The sequence below is a fragment of the Silene latifolia genome, chromosome 2, assembly GCF_048544455.1.
Source record: "Silene latifolia isolate original U9 population chromosome 2, ASM4854445v1, whole genome shotgun sequence".
Classification (NCBI taxonomy): domain Eukaryota; kingdom Viridiplantae; phylum Streptophyta; class Magnoliopsida; order Caryophyllales; family Caryophyllaceae; genus Silene; species Silene latifolia.
The window spans coordinates 71073241-71091700 of NC_133527.1; positions in this window are offsets into that span (position 1 = coordinate 71073241).

Below are 18460 nucleotides of genomic sequence, written 5' to 3' on the forward strand. Positions count from 1 at the left end.
GCGCCGTATCTTGTGGGAGGTTATATAGGGATGTACCTATGATAGTTGGGCAAGTTGATTTCCCTGTAGATTTGCTAGAGTTTCCTTTTGACGGTTTTGAGATGATAGTTGGGATGGATTGGCTGGGAAAGTATAAAGCTAAGATAGACTGTCATCAAAAGAAAGTGTCTTTAAGAGGTCCTAAGGGCGTTAGTGTGTCTTATCGTGGGTTTCTAGTCAAACCCAAAGTTAAGTTGATTGCAACTGTTACTTTGAAGTCATATCTGAGGAAGGGATGTCCTTTGATATTGTGTCATGTGAGAGATGACCGGATAGAGGGTCCGACAGTTGATCGGATACCGGTGGTGGGAGAGTTTGAGGATGTGTTTCCGAGGAGATTCCGGGTTGCCGCCGGGAAGAGAGATAGATTTCACAAGAGAGTTGAAACCAGGGACGGGGCCAATCTCTAAGGCACCGTACCGTATGGGTCCTAAGGAGATGGAGGAGCTTAGGAAGCAGTTGGATGATTTGATAGAGAAGGGATACATTAGACCTAGTGTATCGCCTTGGGAGCACCGATTCTTTTTGTGAAGAAGAAAGATGGGAGTCTGAGGTTGTGTATAGACTATAGAGAGTTGAACCGAGTGACGGTGAAGAATAAGTATCCTTTGCCAAGGATAGATGACTTGTTTGATCAGTTGAGTGGTGCATCGCCTCTTTTCTAAGATTGATTTGAGGCCGGTACCATCGGTGAAGATTAGAGAGGTGGACATACCAAAGACAGCTTTCACGTCGAGGTATGGTCATTATGAGTATGTGGTGATGCCGTTTGGGTTGTCTAATGCACCGGCAGTGTTCATGGATTTGATGAATAGGATCTTTAGACAGTTTTTGGACAAGTTTGTAGTGGTGTTTATCGATGACATCCTAGTCTACTCTAAGACTAAGGAGGAGCATGAGGAGCATCTGAGGATCGTGTTGCAAACTTTGAGGGAGCATGAGTTGTATGCTAAGCTATCCAAGTGTGAGTTCTGGTTAGAGAAAGTTGCTTTTCTGGGGCATGTGATCTCTAAAGATGGGGTAGTTGTGGATCCGACAAAGATAGAAGCAGTGACAAAGTGGGAAGCACCAAAGAATGTTGCTGAGATCAGAAGTTTCTTGGGTTTAGCTTGATACTACAGACGGTTCGTGAAAGATTTTTCCAAGATAGCTAGACCTATGATAGCGTTGATGAGGAAAGAGAACAGGTTTCGTTGGGATGAGAGTTGTGAGACGGCGTTCCAAACATTAAAGGAGCGTTTGACCACAGCTCCTATCTTAGCATTGCCTGAAGGAATCGAGAACTTTGAGGTTTATACAGATGCCTCAAAGAATGGGTTGGGATGTGTGTTGATGCAGAACGGTAAAGTGATTGCCTATGCTTCTAGGCAATTGAAGCCTTATGAGGAGAACTACCCTACTCATGATCTGGAGTTGGGTGCAGTGGTGTTTGCTCTCAAGATTTGGAGATATTACCTTTATGGAGCAATCTTTAAGGTATTTTCTGATCACAAGAGTCTCAAGTATATTTTCACTCAAAAGGAGTTGAACATGAGACAGAGGAGGTGGATGGAGCTGATTGGCGATTATGACATGGAAATTATCTACCATGAAGGGAAGGCCAATGTAGTTGCTAATGCTTTGAGTATGAAGAGTGTACATTCTCTGTGTACAGCTCTATCTTTGATAAGACTGAGAGATGAGGTAGCGAGGTTTGGGATACATATGATGCAGAAAGGAGATGCCATGGGCGATATGACAGTGCAGCTTGAGTTTTATGATGACATTCGAGGTAAGCAGGCGTTGGATCCTAAGATGACTGAGTGGAGAGCTGGAGTAGAGAAAGGGACAGTGTCTCGATTCTTTATTCATACAGATGGTAGTTTGAGGTTTGATGGTAGGTGGTGTGTTCCTAATGATGAGGAGTTGAAAAAGACTATCATGACAGAGGCACATTGCACACCATATTCAGTTCATCCAGGTGGAGACAAATTGTACAAGGATTTAAAGAACACGTTTTGGTGGCCTGGGATGAAGAAAGAGACAGCTGAGTTTGTGTCCCGTTGTTTGACATGCCAGAGAGTTAAAGGGGAACAGCGACGACCACAAGGTAAGATTCAGTCTTTAACGGTACCTGAGTGGAAGTAGGAATCCATTTCCATGGATTTTATCGTGGGTTTGCCAAAGAGTCAACAAGGTAACAACATGATTTGGATAATAGTGGATCGACTGACCAAGTCAGCTCACTTTGTTCCAATGAAAGATACATGGACTAAAGCACAATTGGCTATGGCCTATCGAAAGAACGTGCTTAAGTTGCATGGAGTCCTTAAGGACATAGTGTCTGACAGAGATGCGAGATTTATATCAAGGTTTTGGAAAGAGTTGCAGGAATCGTTGGGAACAACTTTGAAGATGAGTACAGCATTTCATCCTGCGACAGGCGGACAGACTGAGAGAACAATCAAGACTCTTGAGGATATGTTGCGAGCTCGTGTGATGGATTTTGGTGGTAGCTAGGAACAGAGGTTGGACTTGATAGAATTTTCTTACAATAACAGCTATCACAAAAGTATTGGTATGGCACCGTTTGTGGCTTTGTATGGGAGGAGATGTAGGAGTCCAATTTGTTGGGACGATAGTGTTGACGCAGTGGTTTTAGGACCGGAAATGGTACATGAGATGGTTGAACAGATTAAGATGATCAGGGAACGGATGAGAGTAGCTCAGGATAGGCAAAAGAGCTATGCAGATCTACACCGCCGAGATATAGAGTTTCAGGTTGGGGACAAGGTTCTTTTGAAAGTGTCTCCTATGCGTGGGGTTATGAGATTTGGGAAGAAAGGCAAGCTAAGTCAGAAGTTTATAGGGCCTTATGAGATCTTAGAGCGAGTTGGGGAAGTTGCATATCGTCTGGCTTTACCAGCTGCGTTAGAGAGAGTGCATAATGTGTTTCATGTATCGCAGCTGCGGAAGTATGTGAGTGATCTGTCACATGTGTTAGAGGCAGAGAACTTAGAGCTCGATGAGTCCTTATCATATCTTGAGGTGCCTAAGCAGATTTTTGACCGAAAGTTTAGGAAGACTAGGAGTGGTGAGACAGTTTTGCTTAAGATCCTTTGGTCTAACCACGAGACTGAGGAAGCTACATGGGAGCCAGAGGAAGCTATGAAAGAGCGATACCCTTTTCTATTTGATCAGGTATGTGTGGTTACGAGGACGTAACCTTGTTTCTTTTAGGGGGGTAGGAGATGATCGCAAAGAGTTTTAACCGTTTTATACCCTTTTTGTATGTTGTGTCGGTATGTGTGTCGGGATGAGTTGGGTTAGTAACATGTTTTATGTTGAGTTTTGTTTTGGTAGTGAGTCGGAAGCGTTGGGGGAGTACCTTTGTTTAGTAGTGGTTTGAACTTCGGGGACGAAGTTCTTTTTAAGGAGGGAAGACTATAATACTCCGTATTTATGAGTCTTCGGGTACTCTATCGAGTAGGCCTTACTCTGTCGAGTAAGGGTGAGTTGCGTTTTAGAATAGTTTCGACTGTTGGCAGTACTCGATCGAGTAACTAGGATACTCGATCGAGTAAGGGGTACTCGATCGAGTACCTTGGGTACTCGATCGAGTAGCCTATTTTGCGGGGAGTTTTTCTCGGGTTTTGTTAATTATGCGATTAAGATATATAACCTTCGTCGTCATTATTCTAAACACTTTTGCAAAACCTAATTTACTGTTAAAGAGAGAAAGCAAGTACGTTCTTAATCCTAATCGCATCGTTAGCAAATCCCGGAGTTTGGAAGGTCGGTTTTCATCGTTGGTTATACCGTTGAGATCCTTGCGTCGAGGGTAAGATCTATGTACCCTTTTTATTGTCTTTCCTTTGTTTTGGTTAAACCCTAATATAGGGATTTGGGGGTTTTGAGTAGTATGTGATTTGGTAGCATTTGTATGTTGTATGATAGGAGGAGGTTTCGTAGAGGAAGCTTTTTGATACAAATTTGTAGAGACCGTCGATAGTGTGCTTTCCAGGTAGGATTTTCTACTCAGTATTAGTCCCATAATGGGATGATTGTTGATGTGTTGAGATTGATTGTTTGATATAGTAATTGTATTGTGACGGTTGTGATTGTGATTGTGATTGTTGTCTATGGTCCTCGAGGCGTGTCCTCGGCTGAGTGGGGTCACTTGCGGGAGTGGCTTCACGCCTTAGTTTCGCCTTCTGTGGAACCCGCCACAGAAGGGATGTGCATATTAATGGACAGGGTTATCGCTCATTTTGAGGAGCGGGGATTTGGTGGGTACGGCTGAGGTCCCCATCGCGGCAGGATCGGTCCAAAGGGATGATCGGTGATTGAGATTGTTGGAATTGGTGTGGTTATGTGTGTGACAGTTAAGCTGTCTGTTTATCTTATTGTTGATATATATTGAGTTGTGTGATTAGTACTGACCCCGATTGTTGTTTTGTAACCCTGCGGTGATCCATTCGGGGATGGTGAGCAGATATTGAGCAGGTATGAGATGAGTACTGGGATAGCTGGGATTGCCACGATATGATGATAGAAGTTTTCCGCTGTAGCTTAGTAGTTTCTTTACATTTCAGTTAGAACAGTAAACAGTCAGTTTGAGAGCATGTATTATACTTTTGGTTTTAGTTTCGAGAATTGTAACCCTTCACTAAGTATTTCTATTTAAACGTTGTTTCTTTATTGTTTATTTGATTATCATTGCCTCGGGTAACCGAGATGGTAATATCTTCTTACCTGAGTGGTCCTGGTAAGGCACTTGGAGTATGGGGGTGTTACACCTATCCAACCCCGTGATGCGATGTGGACTTGGTTAACTTGTCTAGGTGACCTTGATTGACCTTGTGGTACGGCAACCCAAAAATACTTTCTATCAATAAGTTTGAAGTGCTCATTTCAAAGATTTTGTATGTGGAAACGTTTTATTGCCAAGGAAACCTCAAATGTTATGAAATGTTGAAATATTGAGAATTTTAGTTGCTTTGATGGAGGCGTACCACTTCGATGTGCTTTGGAGAGGGATCCATTGAATTGGGCCCCCACACGATTGTGAATTCAACCGCCCAGAGACAGAGTGACTATCACCCCGAAAAGCTATTGTTTAGAGGTTAACCGGTTGCCTAATAAGCGATTGGCGAAAGCAAAGGACATTAGCACGGAAGGGACAAACCCCATCTCTAATTTTTGAAATGTGAAAGTTGAATGAGGTCAAATTTTGAATGCTAGTCATATCCACCCTTGTTTATAACGATTTGAGCATTTCATTCCCAAAAAGCCTTTTTGTCAAGCCACTTTGTCGAGCTTGGAATAATCCATGACCTTTACTTTTGTAGAGAACTCGAGACTTGTCATGTCATATGCTACTAGCATCATGGGGATCATCATTCCATACCATCCGATCGCTCTTGACGAAAGTATTTGGAAATTGAAGACGAAAGTAGTCTAGTTTAACACCATTTGGAGGTGATTTAGTGCCATCCTCTTAGCCTTAGTAATTTGTTGAACTAGTATTTATGACGGAATATATGCTCTTAAATTTGTTCTCTTTTAGTTGCCTCCGCCACTTGATGAGGAAGTGGCTATTCCTTTTGTAGATGCATCCATTATTTGATTTTGTGTGCTTAATGTTTGGATGTGTCGCCATTTTGGCAAGACCCACCTTGCCTTGCAAAAAGGCATCCTACCTCATGGTTGTCTTGTTGTGAGTTGAAGGGGCGGAGTGAGACCCGCTAATTGTCTCATATCGGCTATGTTATTAGGTTAGTTTAAATAATGGTCCTAGTCTTTGTCACCTCTTTACTCGGGACGAGCAAAGGTTCGGTTTGGGGATATTTGATGTGACCATAATTAGCGCATATTTAGTCCCCGAATTAGCCTTGTTCCCATGCTTTTAGTGCATATTTGGGTCATTTATTGTCTTTAGTTTTTTGTTTTGCATATTCTTTGAGGTTTTGTGTCATTGGTAGGAAAGGAGTGCAAACCTTGCATTTTCATGGCAAAATGAGACTAAATTGATTGAATCCAATGACCAAGCATCAAGGAGAGACAAGATTAGAAGGCCTTTGTACATATTATAGTAGTTGGGCATTGATGAGGAAAGATCCTTGCATCCCCAAGGAAATCCCCTGAAGAAAAGGGAAGAAAAGAAGAAGAAAGTACGCTGCATGACAATCCGCCCGTCTTCCCCTGAAGACGCCCGTCCCCAGGACCACAATCCGTGCGTCTTCCATCAAAGACGCCCGGCAGCAAAGATCATCCGAAGAGACGCCCGTCTTCTCCCAAAGACGCCCGGGCAGAGACACAGGAATCCGGCCGTCCCGTGCCTAAGACGCACGGATTCCAAGACAGCGCAAATTCGTTTCTTCAAGCTTCAAGAAAGACGCCCTTCCTTCAGAAAATACCGGCGTTTCCTTAAGTAGGGACTTAATCGTCATTTAAGCCCTTAGTTAACCCTAATGCATCCACCTAATTTCCATTATAAATACCCCATTAGTCTAATTGGAAGAGCATATTCTTCTTATCAATTCTTAGAGTAGTTAATATCAATCAAATCTCTCTTTAGTTTTTTAATCAACAATTAATCAAGTTTTAATACAAGTTTTATTTCCTTAATCTCTCTTTTGTTCATCCTTTATTTTGGGTAATTGAAGATTATTTGGATTATTATTGGGAGATTGACAACCTCTCAATCAAGCATCAAGTACTTCTATTATTCTTTGCTTTATTATTGGAATCATTAGTAGGTATAATTCTCTTAATCCCTCTTTAATTATTGCTAATTACTTTTGTAATACTCCGTATTTATAAGTCTTGGGGTACTCTATCGAGTAGGCCTTACTCTGTCGAGTAAGGGTAAGTTGCGAAATAAAATAGTTTCTGACCTGTTGGGTACTCGATCGAGTAGCTGGGGCACTCGATCGAGTAAGGGGGTACTCGATCGAGTACCTTGGGTACTCGATCGAGTGTCCTATTTTTGGGGAGTTTTCTCGGGTTTTGTTAATTATACGATTAAGGTATTTAAGCTTCATCGTCATTATTCTAAATCACTTTTACAAAACCTAAATTTCTGTTTAAGAGAGAAAGCAAACAAGTTCATCTTCTTAATCGCATTCTTAGCAATTCCGGAGTTCGACGGTCGAGTTCTTGTCGTTGTTCGTACCGTTGAGTTCCTTGCGTCAAGGGTAAGATCTATGTACCCTTTTTATCGTATTTCCTTTGATTTGGTTAAACCCTAATTTAGAGATTGGGGGTTTTATGTGTAGTATGTGATGTGGTAGCCTCTATGTATTGTATGATAGGAGGAGGGTTCATAGAAGAGGCTTTTTGACTCAACAAAAGAGTGACCGTCGATTGTGTGCATACCGGGTAGGATTTCCTACTCAGTATTAGTCCCATAATGGGATATTGGTTGATGTATTGTATTTGGTTCTTTGATATAATAATTGTACTGTAATTGTGGTTGTGATCGTTGTTGATGGTTCGCGAGGCGTGGCCTCGGCTGAGTGGGGTCACTTGCGGGAGTGACTTCACGCCCTAGTTTCGCCTTCGTGGAACCCGCCACGAAGGGATGTGCACATTAATGGACAGGGTTATCGCCGACTATGTGGAGCGGGGATTTGGTGGGTACGGTGCGGTCCCCCATCGGCGGGGCTTGTCCAAAGTGGACGGTCGATATTGAGATGATGGGAATTGGTTAGTTGTGTGTGTGTGTGACAGTTAAGCTGTCTGTTTATCTTATCATTGTTGTTTATATTGATTGTGTGATTAGTACTGACCCCGGTGTTGTTTTGTAAACCTGCGGTGATCCATTCGGGGATGGTGAGCAGATATTGAGCAGGTATTGAGATGAGTACTGGGATAGCTGGGATGCCACGACATGATGATAGGAGTCTTCAGCTGTAGCTTTTAGTTTATTTACATTTCAGTTAAAACAGTTAGTTTGAGAACATGTATCGTACTTTTGGTTTGGTTTTGAGGATTGTAACTATTCGTTAATCATTTATAATAAACGTTGTTTCTTCATTGTTGTTTGATTATCATTGCCTCGGGTAACCGAGATGGTAATGTCTTCATACCTGAGTGGTCCTGGTAAGGCACTTGGAGTATGGGGGTGTTACAACTTTCATTTGTTCATCATGTTTCACTTTGTTGGTACGATTGACAACCTTGCTAGCATGTTCAACATGATAATGAGTGAGTAGTTCCATAGCTAGGGTTAATGGGTAATTAGGGGAAATCAACATGGGGAATGATTCATGCTTAAATTAATATGCTTTCATGGTTTATTTGCTTGCTTGTTTTGATCTCAACTCATGCACATGTTATGTTTGATGAAATGCGAGCCTATGAATCCTTGCATTTTTTACCCATCACCTACCTTTTCAATGAAACTTGTAAGACATAAACCAACTCGAGTCTCATTAGACCATGCATGTTGTTGAGTAGGGAAGACTAAGTCGACTTGTAGGTGTTGTACAATCTAATCGATTCGGCTCCGGGACCCAAACTTTCCTAGGATTGTAAGATATAACCCAACTCAATCCATCACAATAATAATTGCTTGCTTATAATTTGAGAACATGTTTGTATGATCAATTCCCATGAATCCCCTATGACCCCATGACACCCTAGTGCTTTTTATCAATTGTTTACAACCCTTTCAATTCATCTTGCTTATTTACTTTCATTGCTATTTAGTTTAGTGACCTTCTACATCAACCCAAATTGTGACACCCCTAAGACACCACTAGTCTCAATAGAAATCTCATTTCAATTCCAGTCCCTTGGGATCCGACCTTTACTTGCCTCTGTACTAATTCTAGAGTTGTTTGTGAAGCAATAAATTGTGTTTTGGTCTAGGTGCTCCTAACGACAAGTTACCGAAAAGATTTAGTAGGTCCGACCAGTACCCTGCTATATGAAGTTTATGAAAGATATTTCAGCGCGTAGGAGGCACATTAATGACCATGAGACGGTGGCTTTGACTGAAGCGGGCACTACCCTTATTCAAAATAAGACCCTACCTAAGTTGTCTGACCCGGGTAGTTTCTCTATACCATGTTATATTGGGACCCACTTAATTGACAATGCATTATGCAATTTGGGAGCTAGTGTGAGTGTCTTACCGTTGTCTCTCGCTAAGAGGCTTGGTTTGACCAAGTTTCATTGTACCAATATGATCGTACAGATGGCCAACCGTACCTTATCACGGCCCTTAGGTGTCTTAGAGGACATACCTGTTAAGATCGGGAAGTTCTTTATTCCCGTTGACTTTGTAGTCTTAGATATCCCCGAAGATTCTTATACTCCTATCATTTTAGGACGACCATTTCTATTTACCACTCGCGCAGTAATAGATGTCGGGGGGAAGACTTTGACTTTTCAGGTAGGCAATGAGGAGTTGACTTTTTATTAGTCTAGCATTCGCATGGGCTCCTATGCAGGTCCAGCCCTGCAATTCACTACCCTCTACAGACCCTTACACGGAACCTCAAATGGATAATGTTGAATCATGTGCTGTGATATTAACACCTCCGCCCTAGATTGGGAGCAATATGGAGGACCATTCTGTCATTTCTGTTGTTACAAGTCTAGGCGGATTGGACATTGGAGATCCTGGTGATAAAAGTACAATGGAATTTGAGCTCACTGATAAAGAAGATGCCAAAGACAAAAGCCATGAAAGGAAAAAGTATGACAAAGTAAAGACGAGAGTAAAGGCATACGTGGATGCGGACTACTCTCCTTCAATTAATTCGAGTTCATGGAAGCCGAAAAGGACGGTCCGCGATGCTGAAGGGAACTCCTCCAGTCAGAAGCCCTCTTTTGGGCTATTCAAGTGTTTGGGAAGATAAATCAGGACGCCATCCTGGTTGTAAAAATAATTTGTAATTTGAATTTGTTAGACATTTTAATTGCTTTTAGACAATAGCTTAGATTAGTTAGATTTAGTTGCTTAAGACCGAATATAGACTGCTGCTGCTATTTTGGTAATTTTTGCGGGAAGTATATATGCGTAAATTGCAGGTTTTGGGAAGGCGATGATCATTGGAAATCGTGCTAAGAGGAAAGCACTCGATCGAGCACTTTTTGTGTTCGATCGAGCAATTATTCAAGACAAAGCTCTCGATCGAGTAATCTGAAGCTCTCGATCGAGAAGGTCAAAATTGGGGGCTCTCCATCAAGTAACAAAAGTTCTCGATCGAGCAGAATGACAAGGAAAGCTCTCGATCGAGTGGTTTCAAATCCCTCAATCGAGCAGTTTTGGCTGATAATACACGAGGGACTATCTCTTTCTCCTCTCTCTATTTCATTTATGCAAGTTTGTTCTTCCCCATTTTTTTCGATAAACCCCAATCTCAAACCCAAATCCCTAATTTCTTCCCCATAAATTACCAAATTAACTACCCTAATTTTCTCCTTATAATCAATTAAATCAAACCCCCTTATTTGCTTCATTGTTTCTTAACTAATTTGCGGGTTTTTGCGGGATTAGGGTTCGAGAAAATCGAATTCATTTCGATTAATTTGCGTTTTTTTTTTTGTTGATTTTAATTGATATCTTTGTTGGGTAATCGTCACAAGTAAGTTCCTCCCCATCCTCTTTAATGTTTAATTATATTTTCTTGCTTTGATTGCAAAATTAGGATTCGAAATTTTGATTTGGGAAAAAATCCAATTATATTGATTGCATTTTGATTAGAACTTGCTTATGATATTAGGATGGATAGTAAGTTCCACCTCTACTTCAGTCACTACTCCGTCTGTTTCTGAGACGGTGGTCCCTGCTACCACCACCGTCACCGCCACTGCTGTTGCCGCCGTTACTACAGTGGTGTCGACCCCTGCTGTGTCGACACCCATAACTGTTACTACTGCCTTTGTCACTACTGTCCCCGCCGCTGTAGTTCCTGCTGTTGTTATCGCTACTGCGGGTGTTACTGTTTCTGCAGCTACTACTGCTACCAGTTCTCGTTCTGGGGCGACTACAGGGGCTCACCCTGCTGCTTTACAAGCTGATGCCCTACGCGAGGTCGACATTTCCACGGAGACTCTACCTGAGTTTTCGCAGGTACGTTTTATTTCCCCGTCCCACAGAACTCGGTTTTTAAATTTGATGGACTGTGATATGACGTCGACCCGTTTCTTGTGTCGACCATCCTTAGAAAAGTCGGGGATTTTTGAGCCCGTTGCTGAGCTGCTCAACGGGACTGGGAGTCGGGTTTGACCACCATGAGAGAGCTCACATATCGTCAAGTGACCTTATAATTTTTTAGCTCTTTCACCTTTTCACCCGCGGCCCATGAGACTGACCCTAGGAGCAAGTGTATTACCTTTAGACTGTTCAACACGACCTACACCTGGACCTTAGCTGGGTTTGGGGGCAGTTTGGTTTAGTTAGTGACGGTCTTCAGGAGCCTCCTAGGAAGCTCCTGGCTCTGCTTTGGCCCACACTTGCACAGACTTCTTTTGGTTTGAGACGTGTTGCTCACGTCCATCTTCCACTACTACAAATCCAGGCAACTACAACGCCCCTTTAACAACGATTATTCACGAAAATCACAATAGACGTTGTAGAATGTATGGCGCGAATTTTACTAAAATCAATTACAACGGGTATGGTTATAAAAACCGTTGTTATTAGTTTTAACAACGGGTCACACATGCACAACCGTTGTTAATAATTTGGCGCAAAATTGGCGCAAAGTTAGTGAAAAGTAATCACAACGGTTATTTTTGAAACTCGTTGTTAAAACATATTTAACAACGGGTGTTTTTTACAACCGTTGTTAAAACTTATTTCACAACGGTTGTTGTTTAATAACCGTTGTCAATACCTTCCATACTATAAACCACACAAACAGAAGTCTGTTGCAGCCACAAAACACAACCCTTAATACAAAAACACAAACACAAACACAGCAGACAAACAAACACAAAACACATACACACTCTCTTTCTCTCTTTCTCTATTTCTCTCTTTCTCATCGTCGCTTTATCTTCTCGCCGTCACCGTGATTTCATCGTCTATTACGTTCTGTATTTATCGGTAAATCTCGCCACACTTTATTAGTTTCATCGTCATTATTTTCTTTTTCTATTTATTTCTTTTGCATGTATGTGTTTTTATCGACCATTATGTTATTTGTTTAAGTATTGTTCGCATAATTAGTTAGTAAAACAATGAAGAAGCAAGATGAAGAAGTAAGATAAACATAATTAATATATATATATATATATATATATATATATATATATATATATATTTATAAATACATAAATTAAAAAAAAAATTACATATGTAAAAATGCAATTCTTATATTTTCATGGAGGATCTTATTCTGCTCTATCGTATCCATCCTCTCCTCTTTGGCTATTTGGAGGTTCCGTTCGTGCATTGCTATATCGTCATATAGCCGCAATCGCTGCTTTGCTCCGTCAAGCCATCTTCTTTGGCGTGCTTCAGTGCGGATCGAGCTTCCGCAAGGTAGCTTCTGAAACTTTCCTCAATATGGAGGAACCGGCGGATGAAGTTGTTGTTGTTCTCGATCATGGTAAGAGTCTTAAGGATGAAATCATTCATTTTGTTGGAGTTTTTTGAGTTTGATTTGAAAGATTAAGTAGAGTTTGTTTTAGCGAGTTAGAGTTTGGAGATGAATATATGAGATAATGGAAATGTTAGTTGAGATATGCAATGTATTTATACTAAGCAATGTGTGGGTTGAGTTAATTGCTTTTTAATTAATATATATGTTAGGAAGTTGTGCCATAATCATCATCATATCTCTCAATAATGTTGCTTCAAATCCTATTACTAACCCTTCTCATTCCATATTATCCGTTCATATGTACAAAGATGTCGGTAATAATGCATGCATCGAATTCTAACAGTAGTAATTATACATGCATCTAGTAATATTTAATTTAATTTTTTTTTATTTTTTAAGAACAAACAACAACGGTTATTTTAAAACAACCCGTTGTCTTTAGTTATAACAACGGTTTTGTATATTAAAACCTGTTGTTATAACTTTCCCCCCAAAATTGAGTCACACTTTCCACAACGGGTTTTTATACATAAAACCGTGGTTAATAGTTTTAACAACGGTTTCCTTAAGTAAACCAACCGTTGTTAAAACCTTCTACAACGGACGCTTTAACAACGTCCGCTTTTTTATATAACAACGGTTTTTGACCGTTGTTATAGCCTGTATCTATAGTAGTGTTCCCTCAGCCCGTTACTTCCTCCGTCTGCTAGGAGAGACCATTTTTGGTCGTCACGAGCCAAACAACGTTAACAATGTCAAGCTGTCCATTTTAGCGGGTTACCTGAACATTGACTGCAGTAACCCCTTTGTTTTTAACATTTCCTATTTTACGGCTCAACATTTAACATTGTCGGGCAGAAAATGACGGGCACGATTACTTGTGGTGGGTTGGTGACTCGCATTGCCCGTAGCCTTTTTCCCAACTTTTCCCGTGACCTTCAGTATATAGATAAGGATGTAGTCATTGACATACCTGCTATGATTGCTATGCATTCGTTAGCAAACGACCAACGGACGTGGAAGATTGGCTCTTCCACGTCCATGACTTTACCCTCACCTAACCTACCCCGTCTTTTACCCTTAACTACTGTGTCGGGTAGGTTACCTCCACCTCCACCTTCTTATCTCCTAGACCTTAACCCCGCTTCTAAGAAGCGGAAGAGGCCTCCCACTACTGTTAGGGAGACCGGAGAGGGGTCTACACAGACACAGGCTAGGCAGACGTTCACGCCCACGTCCATATCCACCTCCACGCCCATGCATATCCCTACCATATACCTACTCCTTTTGTCCCTCAGAGGGCCTTAACGACCAATTTTGTTGCTCCTCCTACCTTTGAGGCGCCAGAGGTCATAGACCGAGGGCGTCGTGATGCTTTACTTTTAGAGATGTGCAGTAGAGTGGCTCGTATAGAGCGGGATCAGGCACTTGCCTTATTCCCTCTATATGAGTACCGCATGATGAGAGGACGTCCTGTCCCTGCTGGCTGGCCACACCCGTTTTTATACCGGTTCCCAACGGAGGGGTACCCACGGCCTAAGAGCGGGGAGGAGGACGACCCCACCTTTAGGGCTGTTGACGAGGAGGAGGCTGACGAGTAGCTACTGGTCTACTCACTTCCGCAGTTTGCTGACTGGTTTGGGGAAGTTCGTATATATTTTAAGTATTTCGTATATAGTCAAAAGAATCGACTCTAGGAACACAATGGACGTCCAATTAACGACCTAGCACTGAATGTTTTTAAACATTTAGGACTCCATTACGTTGTCACCAAAAATTTGTCCTACGAGGTATCGTTATAATCTCGCATCTGTGATCGATCACTCAACCGTTTGACTTATGGCTCGTTGAACCCACCATCAATCGACTGCACAATATAATAGCCAGAGTTATCAGCTCATTAAGGCGATTACGGACCAAAACAAATATAATGTAATTCAGTTCACTTTGTGGCGTTCAATGTTGTCGGTACAATCCACATGAAAAACAAAATATTATATTAAAACGATGAAGTTATAAATAGTATATGGAAAGATAATGTATCAAATCCATAATCAACTACTACAACTCAGGAACACGTTTAATTCCCATGGAAATAACGTGCCCTTCATGCTTATCAAAATTCAACGGTTTAGTGAGAGGGACCGCGATGTTATCATCCGAAGCTATCTTGTCAATCACTATCTCTTCTTGCTCCACGTAATCACGGATCAGGTGAGCTTTCCGATGTACATGTCTAGATTTGTTGCTAGACTTTGGCTCCTTAGCCTGGAAGATGGCACCTCTATTGTCACAATAGATGGTGATCGTGTAACACCCCCATACTCCAAGTGCCTTACCAGGACCACTCAGGTATAAGGATACCACCATCTCGGTTACCCGAGGCATGATATTCATAAGACAATAACGAAACAACTTTAAAATTAAATGAAGTTTAAAGTGATTACATAGCAATTCCAAACTGATAAAAAGAAATACAAGATTCTCAGACGGACTACTGCTAAAACTATCAAAGCTATAAAACATCGTCGACACAAAAAGACTTCTAACGCCGTGATGACTCATCCCGGCTATCCCATACGCGTCATATCATACCGCTCAATAATCGCTCACTACCCCGAATGGATCACCACGCTTTTTAAAACATTTAAACGGGTCGATACTAATCACACAATTCAATATATAAACAATAAGATAAACAGACAAACTTAACCACACACACACACAACCACACCAATCCCAACAATCTCAATCACCGACGTCCACTTGGACCAGCCACCCGATGGGGGACCGCACCGTACCCACCAAATCCTCGCTCCTCATAATGAGCGATAACCCTGTCCATTAATGTGCACATCCCTTCTGTGGCGGGTTCCACAGAAGGCGAAACTAGGGCGTGAAGCCACTCCCGCAAGTGACCTCACTCAGCCGAGGACACGCCTCGAGAACCATAGACAACAATCACAATCACAATCATAAACGTCACAATACAATTACTATATCAAACAATCAATCTCAACACATCATCAATCATCCCATTATGGGACTAATACTGAGTAGGAAATCCTACCTGGAAAGCACAACTATCAGACGGTCTCTACAGCTGTATCAAAAAGCTTCTTTTACAAAACCTCCTCCTATCATACAAACACATAAACACTACCAAATCACAATCTACACAAAATCCCCAAATCCCCATATTAGGGTTTAACCAACTTAAAGGAAAGACAATAAAAAGGGTACATAGATCTTACCCTCGACGCAAGGATCTCAACGGTATAACCAACGATGAAAACCGACCTTCTAAACTCCGGGATTCGCTAACAATGCGATTAAGATGATGAACGTACTTGCTTTCTCTCTTTGACAGTAAATTAGGTTTTGCAAAAGTGTTTAGAATGATGACGGAAAAGGTTATATATCTTAATCGCATAATTAACAAAACCCGAGAAATAACTTCCCGCAAACCGGCTACTCGATTGAGTAGCTAAGGTACTCGATCGAGTGCCCCCTTACTCGATCGAGTATCCTAGTTACTCGATCGAGTACCCAACAGGTCAGAAACTATTTTAAAACGCATCTCACCCTTACTCGACAGAGTAAGGCCTACTCGATAGAGTACCCAAAGACTCATAAATAGGGAGTATTACAGTCTTCCCTCCTTAAAAAGAACTTCGTCCTCGAAGTTCAACCCATACTCAAAAACAAACATACTAACTCGATCAAGACACAACAACGTGACTAAGAACTCAAAACAAAACTCCAACCCAACCATGAACTCGTAACACCAACTCCACTAACTATTCCTACCTTCACAACATGGCTCACGATATCGTATCGACTCCATTATATCTCTCTCAACACTAACTCCATACACTACCAACTAGCTTCGTAATACATCATCCAGAGCCAATCCAATATCAAAATACCCCTATCATCAAACGGGATGTTATATTCTACCACCCTTAAAAGGAACTTCGTCCTCGAAGTTTACTTACGCTCATAAACATCATCATGCCACTATCAAAACTCTCGAACTCCTAAACATCACACTACTACAAGCACGGCCATGGCCTTTTAACAACATCAACCACAAAACAAATCCCTCCTTTACGTTATGCTAACACTTTACTTCCAATTATTTTACAACATGCACAACCATGAAACTCACTTTTATCGCATCCTACTACTCTTAAGACAAATGTTACGTCCTCGTAACTCACTAATACTAAATCCTTAGTTAAATCATCTCATCATCCTCATCACCACCACATGTCAAAGATAACCGCCTATAACCTCATTTCTATAACCGTTCCTATTTCCAAGGCTTTCTTACTTAAACAGTTCTCATACTTCAATTCACTCTGCACTCCATCTAACTAATACCGCAAAACCCTTAGCATAACCAATACTCCAACTCTTCCACATTACCGCAACATGACATACCTCTCTATATAGAATATATAAAACTTCTATCGCCAAAAGCATAACTCATGATCCACACGTGTTACGTACACTCACACAAGATCCTCAAGTTCTTTTCTTTCATCACTGCAAAACTCATACATAACTTAACAAGACACTAAATTCAAACACCCTTCCCTCAACACTGAACGAAAGATTAAAACCACCTGCAGCTTTCAGATCATTACCACACATGTTCTACGAATCACTTGCCATGACTATGTGCACCGATGTCTCATCTACAACAAGGTCAAAAGTTCTGTACAACCTCTTACAACTGTGCCCTATCAACAGAAAATCACTATACCATCACAACAACAAAACATACACAACTTTCTCCCATATCATACTCTACCCTCACACCCAAGTTGAAACTGGTAAGAAACATCAACAAACAAAACAACAGTCTACATGTTCAACCAAAACTCACAAAGAACAACAGCAAACAAAACAACAACCTATGTATGACTGGTATGTACTTTCGAAACTCGAATCATAATCATACCGCCTACTCCACCACAACCGGTGACGACATCACAACACCGTCACCAACAACCGCACCGCAGTGCGAAAATACCCGCATCATAACACGAAGTACCGTGCCCGGATCACCACCCGAGGCATCACAACCGCACCGTTAGACATCACAACTTACTCAAACCCATAAACACTGACTCAGCATAACTTCTCAGACAAGAAAACTTACTCAAATCCACTTTATTAAATCACAACGCAACATATTATATGGATAAACAGATAAGCACCTCATGAACATCATCTCCACCATTTCACGGAATACGCATGTGTTGTCAATACACATAAAATTATAACTAGCCATGCCAAATCAATCAAATTATTACCTTTTTAGCCTCATTCCATTAGATTGTCGTACCCTACATATATCACAAACATTCATATAACAACTTTATAACTATCACACCATACCGCTTCTCGTGAGGTCAGAACCTCACACAAACATTTATACACATCATAGACTCATAATCACATCCAACTAGTCAATCCTGATCACGTAAGTTACCACTCGATAAAGGTTACCTGTCGCCCGAGCTTAACTCATATGCCCCTCATAACATATTTTCCCATTCGCATAACCATCGCCTCATGCCAAATATAACCATACCATTAATACTCAACTACTAACAACCGCCTCATATAACCGCATCTTATGCTCTCTCTCACAACCATACATATCAATCTGGTCTCTACAAAATCAACCTCTTTAGGATTGCTACCTTTCTAATATACCATCACCCTTAACCACTAGTCACAAATCATAACACTACCACTGTCCGGACATCAAACCTCTTACACCCATCTCTAAACATCACGATTTCTTTCCTATCTTTGGTTAACATCCCAAACGACGAACATCAAATCCATCAACAAAATTA